The sequence below is a fragment of the Sturnira hondurensis genome, unplaced genomic scaffold (assembly GCF_014824575.4).
Source record: "Sturnira hondurensis isolate 20B ecotype Veracruz unplaced genomic scaffold, ASM1482457v3 Scaffold0016663, whole genome shotgun sequence".
NCBI lineage: Eukaryota > Metazoa > Chordata > Mammalia > Chiroptera > Phyllostomidae > Sturnira > Sturnira hondurensis.
Window position 1 is genome coordinate 5,023,181 of NW_028089294.1, and position 25,096 is coordinate 5,048,276.

The 25,096-nt window shown below is 38.4% G+C and overlaps 1 protein-coding gene and 1 pseudogene across 2 annotated transcripts in view; one reads left to right on the top strand and one right to left on the bottom strand.

Annotated features, from left to right (window-relative positions):
- CAMKMT (calmodulin-lysine N-methyltransferase) overlaps nt 1-25,096 on the top strand; it is a 348,130-nt gene that overhangs the window by 181,916 nt on the left and 141,118 nt on the right. The gene's annotated exons all lie outside the window — the stretch shown is intronic.
- LOC119001234 (dual specificity protein phosphatase 18-like) lies at nt 2,147-2,809 on the bottom strand (annotated as a pseudogene).

Sequence of the window (25,096 nt, forward strand, 5' to 3'; positions counted from 1 at the left end):
GTGCCCTAGACTGAAAATCAAACCTGTGACTTTTTGGTTTACAGGCCTGTGCTCAATCCACTGACCTACACCAGCCAGGGCTATTTGTTGACTTCTTGTAAAGAATGTGTCAAACTCTAAAGTACCCACTAAGCATCCCCCTCCCTGGTGACCTACTATATCAAAATCTGGGAGATCTGAGTATTTCTGTGAAGATGCTGAACGTAGCAAAGGTACAGATGGTGGGGTGGGTCTTCCAGTAGATGAGAACAGATGAGATCAAGGATATAGAGACAAAATAGGCAGCAGCAAAAGAAGACACAGGGAATCTGAACTAAAAAAGGAGAGGAGTTATGGGATATGGTGCTCAGTGGCTTCTTGTATTTCAGTAACTTGGGAAGAAGTCATCCACTGAAAACGTAGACAAGTTTGAATGGTAAAAGATATTTATGGTGAGAAAAATAGAAAGCTTTGGATTTCATGAAGGTCCAGAATGAATGTGATCACTGATGAAAGTTAATGTGATTTTGTGACTTGTATTGGTACCATTCATCAGCCATAGGAACAGGTGAGGGGATTGTTGTCGGTGAGATTACCCAGGTCTGAGTGGTCACATGTCAGGATTTAGTGAAAGAAGGGACTCAGGGAAGGGAATCAGAAAGTGCTCTGATGAAGCTAGTGAGTGCTTTTTATTTGTTTAGAGACAACCTCACTTGCACAATTTAAAAATGCAACTCAGAAGATAATCATTGACACTTCACCAACTCCACATCTTCAATAGTCATCAGAACCAAAACAAAAACACTGCAAAGAATACCCATTCATTCAGTTCCTATGGAAAGAACGCTGGTGTTCAGTACTGGACCTGTTTTCAAGGAGTTTATTTCTAAAAGATTTACTTTCTTGGGTAACTTACTAACACCTTTCTTCAACAGTGTGTTCAAATGTGAACTATTTTCTGTAGGCACTCTGGTGAAATGATTCCCCGGAGTGGGCAGATCGCTTAGATGCTGGTTGTACCAGGGGCGTGCCGTTCTCTTTAACACCAAGGAGTTTAATGATGAAACTAGTTTTTAAAAGATTTTATTTATTTCTAGAGAGAGGGTAAGGGAAGGAGAACGTAAGGGAGAGGAACATCAGTGTGTGAGAAAAACATCCAACAGTGGCCTCTTGCACGCTCCTAACGGGGGACCTGACCCACAACCCAGGCGTGTGGCCTGTTGCACCAGTGACTTCCGGTTTGCAGTGTAACGCCCCACTCACTGAGTCATGCCAGTCCGGGCAGTACTGAAACTTTCTGAATGCCTCATTTTTTATTATAGCTTTATGTAAATTCAGCATATGAATAATGCTTGAAAGTAAATTAACGTTGTTAAGAAGGTTATACAATAATATAAAGTCCTTAACATTTATGAGACCATTTATTAAAGAAAATACCATTACATAATAATGGGGCTACTAATTTCATATGGAAATAATACTGTATTAATTTGATGTATTCATGCTCACAGTGAACATGATATTTTAAATTTTGCTGTCACATAATTATGCTGCTACTTCATGTAATGCTACACTGTCACCTAGAAAAACTCTTCTTTGAGTGTAGATCTGTGATCTTCAGCTTCAGATGGCAGACTGTAATGTGTCACTGAGGTATTTTTAAGTGAAGAGGTGGGAAAAACTCCTGGCTGAGTCATAAAGCTGGGGATTTTTCTTCCCTAATCTTCTACCTGTAGCAAGGCTCTCTAGAGCAACACTGGCCTCTAGCAAAGAACTGAAACACCTTGCTAGTTCTGCGAGGCAAATTAGGTAATTGGGTGTGATGTTAGGTTTGTAATGAGAAGATGTCTTAAGGTTGTGAGTCATGGTCTGTATAATTGTTGCTTAAAAAAGGAGGCATTCAAAGTGGAAGCAAGAGTTGGAAGGATTTGAAAACCGAATCATTCTGTACTAGTCAGCCAATAAGGACATTACAATAACAAATGACTGACTGGTACAGGCCTCTTAACTCCTTGATTCTGTTAAGGAGTATGTTTCTGTAAGGAAAATGAGCACATATATATTTTTACATTTAGTGAGTTTAATTTTTAAAAATATGAATTGCAAGATTAAAAGGTACAGTGCCCTTTCTTTTTTCTTGCTCTGATAAAAGACATCATCTGGGTGTTGGGTTTTTTTTTTTCTGTATCATAAAAATAGAATGCTTAAGTTCAGGTCTTGGTGTAGGATCAATGGCAGATCTGCACCTCCGGCCCCTGGCTCATGGTGGGATCATTAAATGGACCTCCTTGGATCTGTCCCCTAAGGGAACTGACCATGAGCAGGGTGCTCTTGCCAAAGAGCTGGAACTCGCGGTGCATGAGCTGCTCCCAAAAGCTGTTGTCGGGCTGGATGATGGGCCGGCATGACTCGGTCCATGTGTGGGTATCCAGGGACACAGCCTGGTCTTTCCTGACTTAGGTGAGGCAGAAGGCAGCTGGGCAACTCACACCAGCTGCACAGTGGAACAGCATGTGGCCCTGCTTCATCTCCATGCTGTGGATGTGGTCAGCAATGGGAAGTCACACTCTTTGTGGTCAACAAAGAAGTCACAGAGAAATGAGATGGATGTGTCAGCCACAGGCACCTATACATGCTGGATGTCTTCGTATAAGGTGTTCACCAGCTGCATAGACATGTCGATGGCTGTGGTGATCTGGTTGATGGAGAACTGCAGTTTGTTGTCGGTGGCCATGCCACTGCGGATACACAGGCTGCTGGTGATCTGTGAGAGGCTGCTGTCCCAGGGCTGTGGGAATTGAACCAGGAAGGTCCTTGGAGATGCTGTCATCAGGCTGGTGGGTCCCCAGCCAGCGAAGAGTCAAGGCTGCATCTTTCTGCCAGGCTGTGTCCATGGAAAACCTGTTAGCCGCCCCACAATTACGTGGGGGCCACAGTGGTCCTAGCTGAGAAGTTGGGTAGGCTCAGTGCTCAGTCCACTCCACTGGCTTAGCCCGTCTCCACGGCAACATACTGGGCACCAGCACGGTGGCCTCCAGGGACAATCCTGCCACATCCCGAAAATGAACACATATTAAAGCAACTGATTAAAAAGTACAAAAGTGGATGCAGGGAGGCATTGGAATAAATAATGCCTAAAACTTTATTCCCTGATGGAAGTGAAACCAAAATGTAAAACTACATCTCTGGCCGAAGTTTGCTAACATTTCAGGAAGTAGGTTGAAGTGACAGTGGATAATGCAAAATAGTAGACATATTTCTCGCCGTGAATTTTACAGCTGTCACTGGCAGTATGTTGTCTTAAACTGATATCAGCTGCTATTTATACACTTACAATTTATGGTCAGATTAGGGTGGAAGGTTGTGGTACCCACGTATATAAAATAATATAATAATGTTCTATTTTTTTGGAACAAATTTGTTGCATGAAATGTCAGATGAGTCATTTTGCTCATGTCAGATATTTGAAAGTAATGGAAAGATGCCAACGTGGAAGCCCAGTAATTCATGCACTGGTGTAATGGAGCAAATGAAATGCAAAGCTCTCGTGCAGGTCCAATTTCAGCACCAAACGCTTACCTGTCAGTCAGCAAAATTGTCCCTGAATAAAAATGAACCCCATCTGAGAGGCAGAGCATTTTAATACACATCATATTCTTTGCCTCTATTGCACGGCAGAAGCCGCTTGGAAAGAAAGAGAATGCAGCTGAAAGAGACATTTAACAGCAACCCCTGAGCATGCTGAAAATCCTGCTCGCACTACTGCCCACAAAAGGCTTTTGGTTTGCCCTTTCTCTCCTGAGCTATTGACAAACTCTTTAGCATTGCTCTCCTCTCCTCTCCGTATCTCTTATCTACACGAAAAGGTGGCTGATTTACCCTAAGGGAGAGATTTGGCCACTCAGGGATGTGGAGACCAAGTTTTAGACAGGTAACTTCATTGCTGTGTGGATGTAGCCGGAGAATGTTTTTATGAAAGTGACAATTAAAAATGTGTGTCGCACAAATCAGAGGTCAGACATACCCTCGCAGAAATGATTATTATGGCCCAAAGTGACTGCCATTCTTTTGAAAAGCCTTTCATTTTGAAATTGGTTCCCACTTTTCTATATGAGCAAGCATCTTACAGAAATGAGGTGTCCTGGGTTTTTTTGTGTTTTTTTTTTTTTGACCCAGTTCCTTGTGGTTTTTAAAAAGCAAATGGGAAAGTTAAGAATTTGTGTGCTTCAGTGCCCACACACCCCGGGCTTCTTGAACCCTACCTCTAGGAGTCATGACTCATTCTACCTTTGAAATACCTGTTTTCCATTTCTGTGTTTTAAGACTCTTAAGTGCTTATAGGAACCCAAGCAGCTGTTGAAAACCAGTAATGACTAGATCCTCTGAATGTTAATGATTGAGAATGAACTAGCAATCAGAGCTCAAAAATATAATAAAATAAAGTGTGCTGTATTAGAAACGATAATAATTAAATCAAGCCAAGGTGCTCTGCACTTACAACTGCACTGATGCTTGAAAAATTATGAGTACGAGGAAAATTTACATAAATCCTCTTTAAATGATGTATGTGGAAAAAGGAAAGAAAGAAAACCATGGTCACGGGACTGAATTTATTTTAATCCCCTGGTTCAAGTGGCCCTAGAAATAATCATACTTGTATCAATCTATATTGCATGACTTTTGTAAGATGTGAAAATAGTGTTTTTCACTAAATTGTCACTTATTATTGTTCATTTAGGGCCACTAACATAGAAAAATTTCTCAGCTACAGTGTCAAAAGAATAGGGACAATTTGATGTTTTCTTTTGATGCTGTTTGTTGATATCTAGACCACTGTAGCTTGATTGCCTAACATTAAACCTATAATAACAGTGCAATCATAGCAGTATCATCATGAATGTTGTTACAATGGAAACAACATTTACACGGCTTCAGAATGGTAATTATCAAACTTTTTGTCATGAGGCGCTTATTTGCCAGCATTGATCTGCCCCGGTCAGTTGTTAGCTCTTCTCATCTGAGGTGTATTGATTGTATAATCAGTAGATAGAGGCTGTGGGCAGATGAAACGCCGTGTTGTTGGGCAAATTATTGGCTGCTTGCCTGTTGACCTGGACCCTGCTGGTTATACCTCAGACACTGGTGGGATTATTACTCATTTCAGTGACCCTGCTTTGCGACAGAGCACTCTGTGTTATTATACAAGATAAATGCCATCCTGCTTGCTGTGGTCGGGGCTCACTATGCAAGTGTCGGAGGATGGCTGGTCCCCAAACCAGGCAGCATGTTTCAGAGGGGAATAAAAAGAGGCATTGTCCAAAGACTTACCTCTTCTGTATTCATTTGTCTCTCTATGTGAATATAATAATGAAGAGCCAATGTGTACCTGGCTGATGATAGTAATGAGAGCTTACGTGTGTACAGCACTTTATCATGTCCTAAGGGTTGTGACAGTCAGTTAATATTCTTGTTTTACCAGCGGGAACATGGAAGCATAGATTAAGCTAACCCTATGGGCTAAAATCACTTGGCTAATGAGCCTCAGAGCTAGGTATTAAATCTATTTCCTTTGAATATAAGTCGAGACTTTTCTGTTCCATTGCTCTGCTTTATTAGGTTATCTTACCTGACCTGTGAATATGTGTGTACTGAAAAATTTAACATTTCATCCAGCTAGATTAAGAAAAAATAAAAGACCTTAATGTTATTTAAATAAATTATTGCATTGGGCAACTTGGGAGACTATTTGAGCCATAAACTATTTATAGTATTCCAAAGGCTACGGTCTAACATGGGACTGTTTCAGAGGACAAGATTATTTTATATAAAGAGCAATGTGAATTTTATAGCTGGTAGTTGTTTACAATCTAGATGTTTCTAGAACATATTATTTATGTGGGAAATATTTTCAAGGTTATTTATTTTGGCATTTCTTACTTTCCTTTCCTTCTCTTGCATTTTGGAATCATTCCACTCTTCATAGGTGACTTCAGCATGGCGTTGTATGCTAATGCCTAGACTGGGCCTGACACTATGTGGAAGTCTATTTTGATATTAAAGCCATCCAAACACACGTTTGTTAAAAATCTGAAAGTGTTCATAATGGCATATTCACTCTTTCTCTCAGAAAAGGCTATAAAACGAGTGTACTTGACTACCAGTGCAATGCCATAAACTATTAATGTTGTGGAACTGAGAATCTCAATCGTAATTTAGATGAAGAGACACTTACCCACTGTTCTACATCTGTAAATGCTCTCAATTGTGCCTGGTAGGCCAGCTTGCTCTTTCTCTCTCTCAACTATTCACCCATTGTATTGTGAAGGTCGGTGGTTGGCTGTGCATTGTCTTTTTTTTTTTTTTTAAGATTTTATTTATCTTTAGAGAGGAAAGGAAGGAGAGAAGGAGAGAAAGAGAGAAACATCAATATATGGTTGCCTCTTGTGAGTCCCCTGCTGGGAACTGGCCTGCAACTCAGGCATGTGCCCTAACTGGGAATCAAACGGCGATCCTCTGGTTCGCAGGCCCGCACTCAATCCACTGAGCTACACCAGCCAGGGCTGTGCATTGTCTTTTAAAGGCATACTCACAGCAAGTAGTTCTATAAGCAAGTCCACTTTCTTCTTTGGTCTTAAGTTTTCCCACTGTTGAATCATGATTGGGCAAGGATTTTTTTCCTTCTTGAAAACTATTTTTTATATTCTTAGTTTTAAAAGACCAAAGGGCTCATCTGTAACCTAAAATACCACAGGAGATATATGTGAAAGTGATACACAGAGGTGGCCGGAGTTGAGGTGTCAGCATTCATATCTCTGTGAAACCCAAAGGAAACAGCTGTTTGAGCAATCTTCTCGTCTTATCTAATCTAGGCAAATAGCTAAAAAGTAACTCCCAGTTTCTGGAATTTCAAGCCTTTCAAAAGAAGCCTTAATTTGTGTATGTATTCCTTTCCTTTGTCTAAGGCTGCTGAAATACACACTGGCTACCAAGGTAGTATTTAAGATAAAACAATGACCTTTTTCAGACTTTCCTTCCGAAAGCTAAAACATAGGTAATACTGATATAGTCATTATTTATATACTGATTCTATTGTATTGTTAGCTCCTCATGTCTGACCTGTTTTAATATTTCCTCCATTGCTTAGTACTGTGCTTTGTGTTTTGATGCTAATATTGGTTAGAATGGACTGAACATTCAGCGAACAAGTATTTATCGAGTGCCTGCTGTATATGAGATGCGGTGGGAGGTACCAGACACAGCAGTCAGTGAGGGCAAGACACACACAGCCCTTGCCTCCAGTGCTTGTGATGGAAAAGACGTGAAACAGACATTTAGAAACGAATTACATACTTAATTGTTTAATGTGGTTTTCCCTCTGATATGCCTAAAGAAAATACAAGACACTAGTTTCTCCAAAAAGAAATCAGATCAATTTTATGCTTCTCCAGTACAGGGACCTTTAAAAATCAACCTTTAAAACTCTACTGTACTTTTAAAATATGTACACTTTTTTGGTACATATTTGGGAAGTTTGAACAGGTGTATAAATAAACCTGATATATATAGGTATATATCAGGTTTATTTAATTATATAAATACCTATATAAATTAGGTATTAATTATATAAATACCTATATAAATACCTTATATAGGTATTTATACTTTATATAGGTATAAATGACCTTATATAAGTATATATCAGAATATATATACACTTAAATATATATGTGTTTAAAGAAGTATATACATATATAAGTATATATGCATGAGTATGTGTGTATGTGTGTGTGTGTGAATATAATCATCACCTCACTCAAGATATAGGATCTTTATATCACTCAAAAAAACTAACTTGGTGCTCCAGAGTACAACCCATGACTTTCCTCAAGCCCCTAGATATTTCTTTCCTAGAGTTTTTGAGAAATGACATCGTCGTGTATACTATTGTGTATAAACTCTTTGTACCTGGCTTCTTTTGCTCAGCCCAATGTTCAACTCTGTTTTCGTCTTGATTTTTCCAGTCCCTAAACTAGAAATCTTGGAATTATCTTAACTATTCTTTCTTATCTCCTCTATCGAGTTTTTCATGAAGTTTGCTATTTTTTTTCTCTTAAGGTCTCTTCAGTTTGGTTCTTGTGCTTCTCATCACCACATTCTCACCGCCTTAATCTGCATTTTTGCACCACTCTCTTACTTGGTTTGTCCTTTTCAGCAGTCAGTACCCTCCATTTTTCCCACTGCTGCTGAATCAATCCGACACCTCGTTTTCTTCCTGACACTCTTTTGAAAGGAAAAGAATATAGCCCTTACTGAGAACACGCCATTAGGCACTTTTATACATTATTTTATTTAATTCTGTGAAGTCTCATTAACTTTTACAGTCCACAGAAACCAAGGCTTCCAACAGTAGTCAGACTGGAATTTGTGCCTGGTTCTGTCTGCTTCCAATCCCATAGCCTTCCTGCTGCTCACCTTTGCAGAAACCTACTGTGGGCCCCTTGGGCTAACAATTTGAAGTCCCCAATTCTGGTCTTCAAAGCCTGACAAAATTTTCTCCCCTCCCTCAGATCATACCTTCCCATCCTACCCCTGCAACCAAACTCTTACATTTTCTAGTGCTCTAACATAAGTCCTGTCTCCTCTGGTCAAGTCGGCTCTCTCCGAGGCTCCAGTACTGCACACTGTCGGCCCCTGTGTGCCCCTGTGTCTTTTCACATAACAGGTGAAATATTTTTCAAATAATGTTTCTGCTCTGGAATTGTCTCATTTTCTGCCTAGACAACATTTGGTTATCTATGATGCTCACACCATCCCAAGCTGAAGTTGTCTTGAACAATTGTAAAGGCCTCATCAATCTTTATATTAAGGGATGAGTCTGAGAAGAGTAAATACAGAATTATAAAGGGACCCATTGCTGAAAAACAAAATTTAACTCTGGTTTTCAGTTTGAAAATTAATGGGGAAATAATGATTAGTCATAAGATTAAAATTTAGAAAATTTTATTTTATAGTAAAAAATTAAGAAAAATATCAACTGTTGCCCGTATTCAAATTCTTATCTGTCAAATTTCTGACCTTCTGAATTGGCTAGGTGCCGTGGGTGGTAGGTGCTGGTGGCCTGAGTATGTCCTAAATCAACTACATCACATAGTGTCAGTGAGAGTAGAATATGAGGGATAAGGAAAAGGAAAATAAACTTTTTTACCTTCGCCTAATCAATGGTGGCTCTAAGAGAAAAATAGAAAAGGGAAAATTTTGTAGAGAAAATAAAGTTGGCCTATTATATCTTATTAACATTCTTAATTCCTTGTTCTTTTAAAAAATACATCTTATTAATTATGCTATTACAGTTGTCACAGTTGTTTCCCCTTTGGCCTCTCCACCTAGTATTCCCATTTCCTCCAGCAATCCCCTCTCCTGTCTTAGTTCATGTCCATGGGCCATTCATTTAAGTACTTTGGCTTCCCCATTTCCTATACTGTTCTTAACATCCCCCTATTTTGTACCTACCAACTCGTACTCGTAATCCCTCTACCCATTTCTACCCTATTCTTCCCCTTTCCCCTCCCAAATGATGACCCTCCAAGTGATCTCCATATCTATGATTCTGTTCCTGTGTAGCTTATTTCTTTAATTTGTTATTTAAATTTAGTTATTGATAGTTGTGAATTTATTGCCATTTTAATATTCATAATTTTGATCTTCTTTTTCTTATATAATTTATTTTAGCATTTCATGTAATAATGGCTTGATGATGATGAACTCCTTAGATTTACTTTGTCTGGGAAGCACTTTATCTGTCCTTCCATTGTAAATGATAGCTTTGCTAGATAGAGTAATATTGAATGTAGGTTCTTGCTTTTCATGACGTCAAATACTTCTTTCCAGTTCCTTCTTGCCTGTAAGGTTTCTTTAGAGAAATCAGCTGATAGTCTTATGGGAAGTCCTTTGTAGGTAACTGTCTGCTTTTCTCTCACTGCTTTTAATATTCTATCTTTATCTTTAACCTTTGGCAGTTGAATTATGATGTGTCTTGGTGTGATTCTCTTTGGGTCCAACTTGTTTGGGACTCTCTGTGCTTTCTGGTCTTGTATATCTATTTCCTTCACCAAATAAGGGAAGTTTTCTTTCATTATTTTTTCAAATAAGTTTTCAGTTTCTTGCTCTTCATCTTCTCCTTCTGACACCCCTATGATTTGGATGGTGGTATATTTGAAGGTCTCCCAGAGACTCCTTAGCCTAGCCTCATTTTCTTGAGTTTTTTTCTTCTTTTGATTGAATGCTTATTTCTTCCTTATGTTCCAAATCATTGATTTGATTCTTGGGTTCACCCCCTCCACTGTCGGCTCCCTGTAATTTTTTTCTTTATTTCACTTAATGTAACCTTTATTTCTGCCTTGGTCTTTTGTATACTGTTGCATTACCCAATGATTTCTTTGAGAATCCTGATATCCAGTGTTTCAAACTCTACATCTGACAGATTGCTTATCTCCATTTTGTTTAATTCTTTTTCTTGAGGTTTTTAAAAATAAATTTTATTGATTATGCCATTATAGTTGTCTCATTCCCCCCTTCATTCTCCTCCACCCTGCACACCCTCTTCCCTCACATTTCCCCCCTCTAGTTTATATCCATGTGTCATAAGTTCTTTAGCTTCTACATCTCCCATATTACTCTTGCCCCCCCCACCATCTATTTTCTCCCCACCCTTTATGCTACTTATTCTCTATACCTTCTCCCCCCACTCCTCCTCCCACTCCCCTGTTGCTAACCCTCCATGTGATCTCCATTTCTGTGGCTCCACTCCTGATCTAGCTGTCTGCTTAGTTTGCTTTTGTTTTAGGTGTGATTGTTAATAACCGTGAGTTTGCTGTTCTTTCACTGTTCATATTTTTTATCTTCTTTTTCTTAGATAAGTCCTTTTTTAAAAGATTTTATTTATTTGTCTTTAGAGAGGAAGGAAAGGAGAGAAGGAGAGAAGTATCAATGTATGGTTGCCTCTTGTGAGTCCCCTGCTGGGAACTGGCCTGCAACCCAGGCATGTGGCCTGACTGGGAATGGAACTGCGATCGTGTGGTTCGCAGGCCCGTGCTCAATCCACTGAGCTACACCAGCCAGGCCAAGTCCCTTTAACATTTTATATAATAAGGGCTTGGTGATGATGAACTCCTTGTATTTGACCCTATCTGAGAAGCACTTTATATGCCCTTCCATTCTAAGTGAAAGCTTTGCTGGATAGAGCAATCTTGGATGTAGGTCCTTGCCTTTCATGACTTGGAATACTTCTTTCCAGCCCCTTCTTGCCTGTAAGGTCTCTTTTGAGAAATCAGCTGACAGTCTGATGGGAACTCCTTTGTAGGTGACTGTCCCCTTATCTCTTGCTGCTTCTAGGATTCTCTCCTTCATTTTAGTCTTGGCTAATGTAATTATGATGTGCCTTGGTGTGTTCCTTCTTGGGTCCAACTTCTTTGAGACTCTCTGAGCTTCCTGGATTTCCTGGAAGTCTATTTCCTTTGCCAGACTGGGGAAGTTCTCCTTTATTATTAGTTCAAGTAAGTTTTCCACTTGTTGCTGTTCCTCTTCCCCTTCTGGTTCCTGTATAATTCGGATATTGGGACATTAAAAGATGTCCTGTAGGTTTCTAAGCCTCTCCTCATTTTCTTGAATTCTTGTTTCTTCATTGTTTTCTGTTTGGTCATTTTTTTTCTTCCTTCTAGTCCACTCCCTTGATTTGAGTCTCAGTTTCCTTTCCATCACTATTGGTTTCCTGTGCATTTCTCTTCATTTCAGTTAGTTTAGCCTTCATTTGTTTCTCTAATTTGTGACTAAAATCAACCAGTTCTGTGAGCATCCTGATCACCAGTATTTTGAACTGTGTATCTGATACGTTAGCTATCTCTTGGTTGCTTAGAAGTATTGGCTCTGGGGCTTTGAGTTGTTCTTGAGCGATAATGTTTTGGTCTTTTGGCACCTGTTATGTATGAGGAGTGGGGCCTTAGGTGTTCACCAGGGTGGGGCGACCCAGGTCGCTGGGTTGTGACGCTGTATGTGAGGGGGCAATGGCATCTGTTCTGCTCTCTCTCGAATTTCCGTCCCTTCTGCTGCTTCCCCCAAGCAAATTGGGTTAAGTGAGAGGTGAAGGCAAATGAGAACATGAAATTAAAAGAGGATAACTGAGATTAAGCACCTCTAAAGAAATATGTTTGCATGGGGAAATTTTTAGAGAGCCTTATCAGAGTTGGACAGGAATCTCTAGTGCACTCGTATTTATGCAATCCCAGGCAGAGCTCTTAAGGACTCCACTTTATAGAGAGAGGTACAGTGACAGCAAAACTCTTGCAAATGTAAGATCCTTGAGGGTTGGAACTGCATCTGACTCATCCTTCTCTCTCTGTACCTGGAGACTTGCTTTGCATATAATAGGCCCTGACAGTGACGGGATGGTTTGCTGAATAAGAGCTTAGGCTCCGCAGTAAGACAGACAAGGCTCCAAATTCCTGCTGTGCTAATTAGGCAGCTTTCTTAGCTCTTATTGCATTTAATCACTTTAAGCCTTAAAATGGAAGTAAATATATTGCCTTACATCATGGGGTTAACTAGAAGATTAAAAGAGCTAATGGTGATAAATAATTGAGCAACATTCTTGTCACATAAATTCTCAATGAAAAAGTGATTATTATTTTTATTGGTAGTTCATACAGTGTTTTTTAAGTTGACCTCAAATAATTGCTTACAAGTTCTTCGGTAATGTTTGTCTATATCTTACTTGAGTGTCTTATAAAATATCTCTTCCAGTGAGTGAAATTATGGATTGGATGCAGCTGCTCCTTAACCTGCCTCAAACTGTTGCCCATAGGGTGAGATGAAAGTAGGGGTATATTTTTGTTTGTGAGCTGTGGACATATACCAGAGGACCTGGGATTACTATCTTGTGTTCACCGTATATGAATAATGTTGGCCCACATTGAAATCATTTAATGCGCAAACAAAAGTCACCAATAAAGACAAGTCCTACCTATGGAAACACTGCTTCACTGATAATTTATGAATAATATTAAATGCTGTCTAAGTTGTTGAGTAGAATGCTGAACTAAAAAGTGAGGCATTAAATTAAAATTTGCCTGATATAGTACACTGTGGGCACTTACAGAATGCAACAATAATTTTGAGGAGGAAAATTCAAGTTAACAAGGCCCTGGCTGTGTAACTCATTGGTTAGAGCATTGTGCCAATATGCCAGGGTTGTGGGTTTGATTCCCAGTCAGGGCACACACAGGAATCCATCAATTAATGAATACATAAGTGAAACAACAAATCAATGTTCCTCTTTCTCTTTCTCCCTTCCTCTCTCTCTAAAATCAATAAATTAAAAAGTTCGAGGCAACAAATATTTATGTCTTCGATACGCAGAGTACAGTATGCAATTCTATAAGGCAATGGAAGATAAGCAAGATAGAATTCCTTCCTTGGAGACCCTCTGGTCTACAATAGGAAATTGGGTATCTGAATGCAATGATTGGAAAACAGTAAAAAGGCTTATTGGTTAAGCCAAAGCAGTTTTAGTGCCCAGCTTTTTAAAAGGAGAGCAAATTATACCTCTTTTTAAGCAAATCAGGTTAATTTTAATACCTTTAAAGTTTCCGTAGTAGATGAAATCATTGAACAATCAATTAGTCACCACATAGGAGAGCATGAAGCACTGAGTAGTCACTATCTTGGCTTGGCAAAGAACAAGTTGTACCAGATCAGTTTAATTTCCTTCTTCAAGAGACTGACAGTTAGTACAGACATTTAGGATGCAGGATATATAATTTATCTAAACTTCAGAAAGGACTGTGATTCACTCACACATGACATTTTAGCACTGAATCAAAGGATGTGATCCAGTCCATACCATATTCCTGTAGAAAGGGGCCTAATTCACGGACAAGTCACAATTGAAAATGGTGGCTACTAAGGACTTGGTGTCAATGATGAATCTTGTTCTATAAATGCATATCCAAATGCTGAAGTCATTCCGATTATCTATCTGTGTCTTAGATAAATAATTTAAAATAAATTCATGTATTAGCCAAAGAAAGTGCTAATATAAGCGCTTAATCTTGGAAAGATTGTTATAGTTTAAATGAAATGATCTCAAACCATAAAAATGAACCATTATATACTCTATGAAGGGCAAGTTGAAAGTAACAGGCTGTGCTGATCATGAACAGTATCGAAGGTAGAGAGAGAGACACAGGATGGGGACAGCTTGGCTGTAGATATGACAAAGAAAAACTTGGGAGTCGATTAGTGGAACCCAATCCATGTATTGCTGAGCAATTGTGCTTTTGTTGATAGGGTGCAAAACATCAATATGATTTGCAAGCATGAGGATTCCAGAACTCGTTACTCTGCGACTAATCAGTTTTAATCACAACTCTCAGACTACTCTAATTTTACACTGTAGGGAAGCTAGAGGGTCCAGAGAAGAACATTCCAAAGATGTAAGGTGATGAATAGATACTTCTTTTAAAGTTCAAGCTAGAGAAGAGAGGCCACTCTTCAAATTATACAGAGGCATCATTTAATTTCATAGTCATTTATTGAGTAGCAAATATTGTCATGATAAGTTTATGGAGCAGTTGTTTTGTTTTAATTTTCACAAGTGAGGATATAAAACAGATAAGTTTAAGAGCAATGAGAGTTTTTTTAGGTAAAGGAAGAACTCTTACTATTGAGGTTATTAACATCAGAACATAGTATCAAAAATATTAGAAATATCTCCTTATAATGAAGAAGGCTAGACAATGCAAAAAGAACATAGTGTTTAATACGAAGTGCATTTCCAAAAGAAAAACACTACATAAGCTATAATAAAATCGTATTTGTCTTGGGTAAAGTAACAAAACGTACAGTGTAAGAATATTAGTAGTTGTATGAAACCTCAGAGGAGAATTTGATCTTCCTGCTGTTAGTAACTTCCTTGAGAACTAAGAGCAGATCTTCACACAGAACGAATTTTTCTTCTTGGAAGTGACACTAATTAACAGCAGTTGAGGGGAAAAAATCACTGGTTGTTTCAAGCTTTCAAAAAATGAATTAGTTATTGCATAGTAGATACCTCCGAGGTCAGTGTTTAAAGAAGCTAGTCTGAAGAAATATGTTATTCGTACATTGGTTAAGCCTGGGTGTTTTCAAGTTTTAAAATTAATCCCACACAGGGAATCAACTGGAAAACTGTGACATACAAATAAATATTAAGCTTTTCAAATGGCTGCAGCTTTGACAGTTTAGAAAAGAAATAGTCAGCAAAGTGCCTAAGTTTCTATGTATGTTTTTTAAAACGATATGCATAGAAAAAATAAACATTGTACCTTGTGTATAGCAGCCCAGGAGCAGGTTTTCATCTTATGAAACACAAATCACACCCCCACCATTGTGTATCATTGATAATTCCAATATTATACAGCTAATATGACCCATGCCGACCTTAAAAAAGAAAAAGTAAACACTAAACATCTCTCAAGTATTATTTTTAAAAGGTTCTTTAAAAGTGAAATGAGAAAAAAGTTTCTGAGATATTTTTCTTTTAAAAATATTTTATTTATTTATTTTTAGAGAGAGAGAGGGGGAGAGAAACATCAATGTGCCTCTTGTGTGCCCCCAACTGGGGACCTGGCCCACAACCCAGACATCTGCCCTGACTGGAAATGGAACTGGTGACCTTTTGGTTCTCAGGGTGGTGCTCAATCCACTGAGACACAAAAGCCAGGGCTGAAATATTTTTTCTGAAAGCTGTTTGAAAACAGAATAGACAGCCTAAGGTGGCATAGGTGTTGAAGACTTTTGTTTAGGCTAGTGGTTCCAAAATCTGGATTGCTTGAATGGAATTTTGTAAAACACAGTCTTACTGAAGTATAATTGACCACTATAAATTGCATATATTTCAAGTGTAATTGGATAAGTTTTGACTTATGTATGTAATGTAGGTACCAATGAAACGATTACCATGCTCAAGACACTGAACACATTCATCGTCCCCCAGTTTTCTCATGTCCCTTTGTAGTTCTTTCTCCCATCCCTGTCTATGCAACCATTATCTGCTTTCTGTCACAAGAGATGCATTTGCATTTTCTAGAATTTATTATTAACAGAGTCAAACTGTTTGTACTCTTTTCATCTGGCTTCATTCACTTGGTGTATTTATTTTGAGTTTTACCCATGTCATAATATTTATTTAGTTTCAATAGTTCATTTCTTTTTTATTGTTGAGTAGTATTCCACTTATTCATTGATGGGCATTTGGGTTGTGTCCAGTTTTTGTAGTTACAAATAAAGCTTTTATAAACATTTATGTATAAGCACTTGTAAATACTTGGGAGTAGAATGGTTGAATAATATGGTAGGTGTATGTTTAACTTTTGGGGAAACTGCCAGATTATTTCCAAAGTGATAGTACCATTTTACACTCCCATTAGCAGATGTAGGAGAGTTCTGCCAATACTCAATATAATAAACCTCTTTAGTTTTAGGTGTTCTAATAACTGTATAATGATATCTCATTGTGGTTTTAATTTAAATGACTTCTCAAATGACCAGAAATGTTGAGCATTTGTTCATGTGTTGATTTTTCATATATGTATTTATGTTCGTGAACTGCCTGTTCAGTTTTTTGCCCACTTTTTTATTTGGGCATTTTTTTTCTTTTCCTTCAGTTTTGAGAGTTTTTATATATTTTGATTACAAGGCCTTTAGTGGATCTATTGTTTGTGTTTATCTTCTTGCAGTTTGTAGCTTGCCTTACTACCTTCTAAACAGCATCTTTCAAAGAATATAACTTTGAAAGGAGTTTGATCCGTTCTCTTCTTTTCTTTACAGATAATGGTTTATTATTCATGTCTAGGGACTCTTTGCCTAACCCAAGGTCACAGATATTTTCTCCTGTGTTTTCTTATAGAAGTTTTATAGTTTAACTTTTACAGTTAGGTCTGTGATCCATGTTGAGTAATATTTTAGTATGTGATTCATGTTATGGATTCGCATTCTTATTTTACCTTCACTACCTGGTTGTTCCAGCAAAGACTATCCTTTCAACATTGAACTGTCATTGAACCTATGTCAAAAATCAGTTGTCCATATGTTTATGGGTCTCTTTCTGGGTTATGTATTCAGTTCTCTTTTTTCAGATCTTATTTATTTATTTTTAGAGAGAAGGGAAGGGAGGGAGAAAGAGATGGAACGAAACATCAATGTGTGGTTGCTTCTCGCATGTCCCCTATTGGAGACATGGCCTGCAACTCAGTCATGTGCCTTAGACTCGGAATCAAAGCAGCAACCCTTTGATTCACAGGCCAGCACTCAACCACTTAGCCACACCAGCCAGGGGTCTATTCAGTTTTATTGATATACTTGTTAAAGGATGTTCTGAGACTCAGTTTGCAATGTGTGGAGAGGAGGGTGTTTGTCCTCACACCAGCAGACAATGCTCAGGACAGGTATGGCATGGGAGAGTAGTGGGGAGAAAATGGGGACAGCTGTAATTGAACAGCTTTTTTAAAAAGCAGAAAACCATATTACAAAACCAAAAATAAATGAATAAATCAGAGGTTGTGACAATATCCTCCTTAGGTTTGATTAATTTCTTAGAGGCTCATAGACTTCTCAGGAAATTCTTTTGCCCACTGCATTATAGTTTGTTATGAAAGGATAGATAAAGGCTATAGATGCACCTCCAGATGGAAGAGATTTGGAGTACAAAGTATGTGGAAATTGCATGGAGCTTGCACCCCGTCTGAGTACATGATCCTCCCCAAATCTCACCAACCCAGAAGCTCTCTGAATACTGTCCATTGGGCTTTTATGGAGACTTCATTACAGAGGCACAACTGACTCAATCACTGGCCAATAATGATCCAGTCAGCCTCCTTTCCCCTCTTCCCTCTGGCCATGGGGTGGGACTGAAAGTTTGGACCCCCTAATCACCTGATTTGTTTTGGCAACCAGCCCTCATCTTTAGGTGACCTTGGGGCATTCCAAAACTTCATCTCATTAACATAACAAAAGATACCTTTATCTCTTCCACAATTTGGGAAATTCCAAGGGTTTTAGGAGCTCAGAGCTAGAAATGGGGCCTGAGATGAACATCAAGCATATATTTGGTCTTATAAATCACAATACACTGTCCATCTTTATATGGAAACTGGAGTCTCTTGATTACTGTTAGTCTTATCATATAATATTAGTCTTCCAACTTTGTGTTGCATTCACCAACCGTGAGAACAAATGTCGGAGACTTTCGGGGTTCCAAAGATGTTACTTTATTGGCCAAGTCTAACCTGCACAGGGACGAACTCTCCAAAGTGTCCGGAGACACGGTGCCCGCAAGGGCTGCAAATGAGAGTCGAGCCAAACGCTTACAGGCTTAGGGTTTTATGGAGGCGCGCAAGCAAGCTGGATACAGAAGCAGATGTGGCGGTTAGCGGTTGGCTCAGGGGCACAATAGGGTTACTGATTATTGGTGAGTTAACTCGTGCACTGGCTCGTGCTCCTTTACTTGATTGGTCAGTTGAGCTCGTGCACAGGGGCAAAATTTCCCTCCCTAGTGACTGTCCAGATGGCTATCTGCCTGACTCACCTCGTTGCTCTTACACCACATCCTGGAACACACTCTGCTCTTCCAGCGTGTCCCGGAGCCTCTTTGCGTTAGTTAGTAAAACACCTTTTGCTTCCTTACAGCTATGTTCTGGCTAGTTCCCCTTGCCCTCAACACTTTGATCTTTTTTTTCAAAGATGGTTTGGCTATTCTAAGTATTATGCATTTCTATATACATTTTAGAATCAGCTTGTCTATTTCACTGGCAGGATTTCAACTGACATTGCATTGAATCAGTAGATCAGTTTGGGGAGAATAGACATTACCAATATTGAGTCTCCAAATTCATGGATATGGCATATCTTTCCATTAATTTAAACTTTATGTTTTAGCAACGTTTTGTGGTTTTCAGTCTATAGGTCTTGCATATCTTTTTATCAGATTTATTTCTAATCATTTTTACATTTTTAAATGCTATTGTAAATTTTAAAGTTTTAATTGTTTCTAGTATGTAAAAATACAATTGACTTTGTGGTCTGCAGCCTTACTAAACTTTCTTATTAGTTCTAGTACCTTTTTTGTAGATTCCTTAGAATTTTCTACAAAAACAATCATGTTGTTTGCTAATAATGACAATTTTACTTATTTCTTCCCATCTAGATGCCTTTTATTTCTTTTTATTTCCATACTGCACTGGTTAAACCTTTATGATGTTGAATAACATAAAAGTGATAACACAAGAGATTGTTAACCAATGGTTATTGGCACCAACAATTCAATGCCAAAAAGAATCCCAAACTTGGGGTGCGGTGAAGGGCATTTTGTTGAATGATACACTGGCTGTTAGGCAGCCCTGGGGCCAGGCCCCTTCAGGCTAGACAGCCCTGCGCTACTCCTGATGATCTGTCCTGCTCTGCTCTGTGTGGGTCTGCTTTGCCATGTGCTGGTTTACTCTGCTTTGGTCTCTTTTGTTCCATGCCAGTCCACTCTGCTCCAGCCAGACAACTTCTGTGTTTCAGCTCAGCCAGGGATCCCCAATAGAAAGGGAAAGCACTCTCTCAAAGTCAGAGGGGAGCTGACAGAAGTCCCCCCACCTATCCCTGATCGGTCCATCCTCATGCAAATGAGGACTCCAAATCCTCACAGTTTGGTACAAAAGGCACTTTCCTGATTGGTTAGAATGGAGCAGCTCTAATTGGTCAATGAAGATGTTGATGGGGATATAGCTAGCTGCACAGCTTTAATTGGTTAGGGAAAGCCTCAGCCCTATTTGTCGAAAAAGGATTCCAGGAATTCCTATATAAGGACTAACTCAGTTGGCAGAAGCACAGCTACAGGCAGGTAGGCCAGTGCAGAGGCAGCTGGTTCAGTGAAGGCCTCTCCCTGAGAGACCCCAGAGAAGTCCCTTGTGGCTGCTAAGTTCTGTTTTTTTTGGGGGGGGGGGGGCTTATTGTTGTTTTTTTTGTTGTTGTTTTGTTTTGCTTTAATTTGAGCCCACGTAGCCACCAGAGCCCTTTTCAGTAGGTGTGTTCTTTCTCGGGGTCTGAAATGTTTGTTTGTGAGGGATGTTGGGGTGTAGTTTTCTCATTATGTCTTTGTATGTTTTTTGTATGAGGTTAATGTTGTCCTCATAAAGTGAGTTAGATGATATTCTTGCTTTTCAATTTTCTGAAAATATTTAAGAAAAATTGATATTATTTTTCTCAATGTTTGGTAGCATTCACCAGTGAAGCAGCTGGGTCTGCTTAATCTCAGTGCGCAGGTGAATTCAGAAATCCATTAGAAAGAGAGAGAGAAAGAAAGGGAGAGAGAGAGAGGAAGGGATCAAGGAAGGAGGGAGGGAGGGAGGGAGGGAGGGAGGGAGGGAAGGAAGGAAGGAAGGAAGGAAGGAAGGAAGGAGAGAGACAAGAAGGAAAGAAAAGAAAAGAAACAAAAAATAAAGAAAAGAAAAATCTGTTTATACTAAAATCTCCATCTGATTCTGTGGTGCATCCGTGTTTTTGGAACCACTGATTGGATAAAACATGACCTCTTAAAACCAGATCCCATCATGAAGCAGACGGGAAAGTGTCAGTTCTCAAGAGGCAACAGGGTTATTCATGATCAGCTTCTGAATTTGAGCTTTGTACGGAGCTTGCATCATCAAAGGCCTTCATTGTGGAACTGTGGGGCTCTCTACGCAGAAAATTGCATGCAGGAGGTCATTCTGGCAGCATTGTAACCAGTCCAGAGTTTTACTTTTAATTAGAATCATGCATATAGAATTATATATTGACTTAAATCTGCCACAAAAACAAACTTTTTAGAGAAAAATTATATATTTTATAAGGAAAATGAGTTATGCCATTTGGCTGATTAGATCTTTATTAATGTTTGGAATGATGAATGTCCTTTTCAATAACTGAAATTTCCCCCATAATCTGTTGTTTATGCGATAGGTCCAAGTTAGCATTTTTCCGTCCTAGAGAACAGCTCTCTTTCAGGGGGTGGCGCTGGTGGCGATCCCTAAGTGCTGGCACATGTTAATCGACTGGCTGATCTGTCTGTAACATTGGTGATCAACTGCGGTGTGACTGTTTCCACAAAGGGCTGGCTTTTGGACAGATTAGTTAACTGCCTTTTTTACTAAGTTCTGATCCTAGGAAGATAGTACTAACGTGTGATTAATACATTTTCATCCTCTATCTGCTTACCTCTATTTGGTTGTCTAAATATAGAATTATTTTTAAGGTCTGATGTCCATAATTCTTTGCAGTGACTCTATAGTTAATGCTATTTACCAGCCAGGGAAATCATCACTTCATACAGAAAACATGTCACTTTATGGGCACTTTGTTAATCCTAATGAATGTTCCAGTCAAAAATAGAAACATAATATTATGTGGTAGATGGTGTGTAAGTATACATATTATAATCCCTTTAGCTCAGAGGTTCTGAAACCTTTCTTTTTTCAATGCCACAGACCCTTTGGTATCTGGTGATGCTGATAGATCCTTTCTCACAATAATGTTTTAAATGTATTAATAAAATTATAGGAATACAAAAGAAACCAATTACATTGAAATATAGTTATAGAATATGTTTAAGACACAATTGTGATATAGTAATGTATGTGCTTTCTTATTGCCACAATAAAATAATAAGATGTAGTTGCAACTCTAATAACTATTATAATTTTTCATTGAGATTGAACTAAGGGGCATTTTGAAATAACTGCAATAACTATAATGTTGCATGAAAATATCATTGTTCATAGCCTACATTTATATTTGAAGGAAATGATAATTTTCAGTTTATTTCGTAAAAATAACATTTTTTTTCTTTTAAGTTCCTGGACCCCTGAATTCTCTCTATAAATCCCAAGAACCCCTGCCTACATTCGATTCATTTTTAACTCTTAGTTTTTGAATCACAAAACAAAGTTATGCAAAAAATAAATTATGAAAGAGTATGGGAGAAAACAAGGAAGGTCCAGTTTCCTTGTGGAAATGGCTGAAAGGCTTTATTCGACATTTTAAAATACAGTTTCTTACATTCCATTACTTCTGTGGAATTAGCGTTGTCCTCTTCAGCAAGCCACTCGTGAACAGCCCGGCAAGTGTGCCTTGATCACACAGCACGTTTAACCTGTGAAACTTATTTAGAATATTTTCACAAAGCAGAAGTATGATAATATAAAGGAGAGAATAATATACTGTAATGAAATTTCAGCTTGGAACACCTAACTGGCAGCAAGGCTCGGACCCTTAAAATCAGAAGCCCTTTGGGTTTTGTCTTAGAAACTTAACTTATTTAGGGCTCTGGGGGTGAGATAGTGGTGAGAAGATATAAAGAAACAAAAAGAAGAAACAGATAAGGTCATATTTTTTAAGTAGTATGTTCAGAAGAGTTACATTCTATCACAGGTGTTCAGTTCATATACCAAACCTCATATTTGCAAGTTGCTAACTGGCCTTGCATGATTAGATTGAGTAATTGCACGTCAGTAAAAAGCCATAATTACCTAGGAAAAATATATGCATTTTGTCTGGGTAGGGCTCACCCATTTAGCATGTCTTTTAAATTTTGACCAATCATTAATCTGTGAGCAATATAGAGAAATTTTCTGTGGATCCTGACACATGTGGGTTCTTGAATATTGTTTACTAAACAATTCCCTTGAATAGTAGATGGAATGGAAAATCACTTAAAACTTGTGAGACTTGCCTAGGGATGAGAAGCTTTGGGACTGTGTTAGAAATTTCTGTTGTTCTCCATTTCTCAAATGGGTGACAAAAACTCATCGTTTATTTACAAAGAGAAAGTAACACTTCATAATACCTGCCAGCTTTCCAAGCTAGGTCATATCTGCCCTTGTCTGAAGGGCTCAATTAACAAACACATTGTAAGATATTTTCTTCTGACCATCTGGCAGTTCTTAGGGACCAATCTGAACAGTTTATAGCCACTGCCCTGGTTGCAGCTAATCCTGCAATGAATGAGCTGGAAAATGTGGATACATCAATATCATATTCTTTTAGAGCCCATTTAGTCCATGCCCTATTATTATTTCGTTTAATAGGGCCATTATCTTCTGTGGAAATGAAAAGTAATTTGTCAGAATCATTTCTTAAAATTTAAAGATCAATCTATGCAAATTTTTTTAAATAAAAGAAACCATAGTTTCTTTTTTAAAGAATCTCAAAAACACTCATTTAAAAAATCTCAGCAATGGGAATCTGAGGCTTAGATTCCACATACATCTTTATTCTTATTTTTCAATCTGAATTTAAAAGTGTCCAGTATAATCACTGAGCTTGTGTCGGGCCAACGGTGTTCCTGGAAAAAGTGTATGTTAATGGTGGGGTTGAAACCTTAGCAAGGTCTATAAAAACAACTTCTGTGTTTCTCTTTTGTTTGCTTTAAGAAACTAAGAAGAAATTTATTCCAGTGAGAGAATGTTATGAATTTTCCTTCAAAACAATTCGGTACACAACGAACTTTGAATAACTAGTGATGTTTAAATGCCTTATCTTGCAATTTATAAATATAAGTAATGGAAAATGTTTCAGATTCTTATTTCAACCTAGATTTACTTCACATACACACACACAAAATCCTTACGTTGGTTGAAGACTTTTGTTAGAAAGCCTTTTACTTATTTCCACCTTCTGACATTTACGTTTATCACTGAATTGAAATGAAAATAGTTACTGATCCCTTTTTCAGACTGAGTCTAACACTGTTCACAATACTCTGTCCTGGGTTTCGCTACGCCGCTGCACACCACCACCACCTCTTTCGAAGAAACCTGTTCTCCCTCCGTGCTCTGCACTCTCATATTTAGGTACGTTAACATGGGCAAGCTTTTCCTCCTGTTGTCCAGTTAAAACACACAAACATGTGCACGCACACACACGCACACACACGAGCAAACTCTTGATAGGCAGCAGGATGATATTGCTTTGTTATCGCATGGCTGTTTGGTATAAAAATGAACTTTTCACATTTCTTTAGAGAATGTTATGGTGACTTGTGGGATATCTTTTCATTTTACTTTCTGTCAGATGGGGATGAAAATTACCCCAGTGTTAAATAGACTCGAGAATTTGTGTACGGTTTGGCTAACAATTAGATGCCCATGGGTCAGAGTCCCTCAGCCCCCGTTTTCGGTATTCTTTTCTTCTCCCCATTACCAGGTTTCGGTTAGTCTAAATTTAGGGAAGGAATGATGTCTCCAAATTACTTAGTAACATCTGGCTTTATCCCAACACTCTGACTGAATATAAATATCAGTGATGTATTACTTCAAAAAATTTTTATAAAACTGGACGAGATCTTAAGAGGTCACTAACATAGTCTACTTTCTACTTTCTTGGAGATGCGCTTTCCAAGAAGCGAAGAGCTTCAGTCTCTGTTCTGGCGTGTAGTTACTTTTAGAACCAAACCCTTCAGATAGCTAAACAAACTCTTACTATTCTCTGAATTCCATCCTCCTCATTTCATTTTCTCTTATCCTAAAATGGAACACCATTGTTTTTGTAAACAAGTTCTTTTCAAAATGAAAAAAAGGTTTAACCTCTTAAACATTTTCCCTATTCTCTTAATTGCTTTAAAAATTTTTCCTAATTAAGTAGGACAGTTTGGAACACACACCGTGTTAAGTGATACAAAACAGTCCTCACCCCACGTCCTCTAAGAGGTGGCGATGGTGTCGGAGGTGGCATGTGTAGAGGTATAAAGCCAGTGGTGTGTCCCCGTCCCTCTTAAATAGTGAACCTGGGGTGTCTTCTGTGGGGCCACAGTGAGGGGTGGCTTAGTCAGTGATACAAAAACAAAACATGTTTTACAAACAGGGAATGGTGGTTGACGCAGGAAGAAAAAGTCATCGTCCCATGTCTGGAGGTTATCATGTAGCTCATGTCTTTTAGATCTTTTTTCCTCTATATCTATACTTTTTAATTTGTGTTTTACAAAACTATATACTATTTTTACTTGGGTTTTTAAAGACTTATCAGTCAATTTGGATCATCTTCTACCCTGTTATTTTTAATGTCTATATAA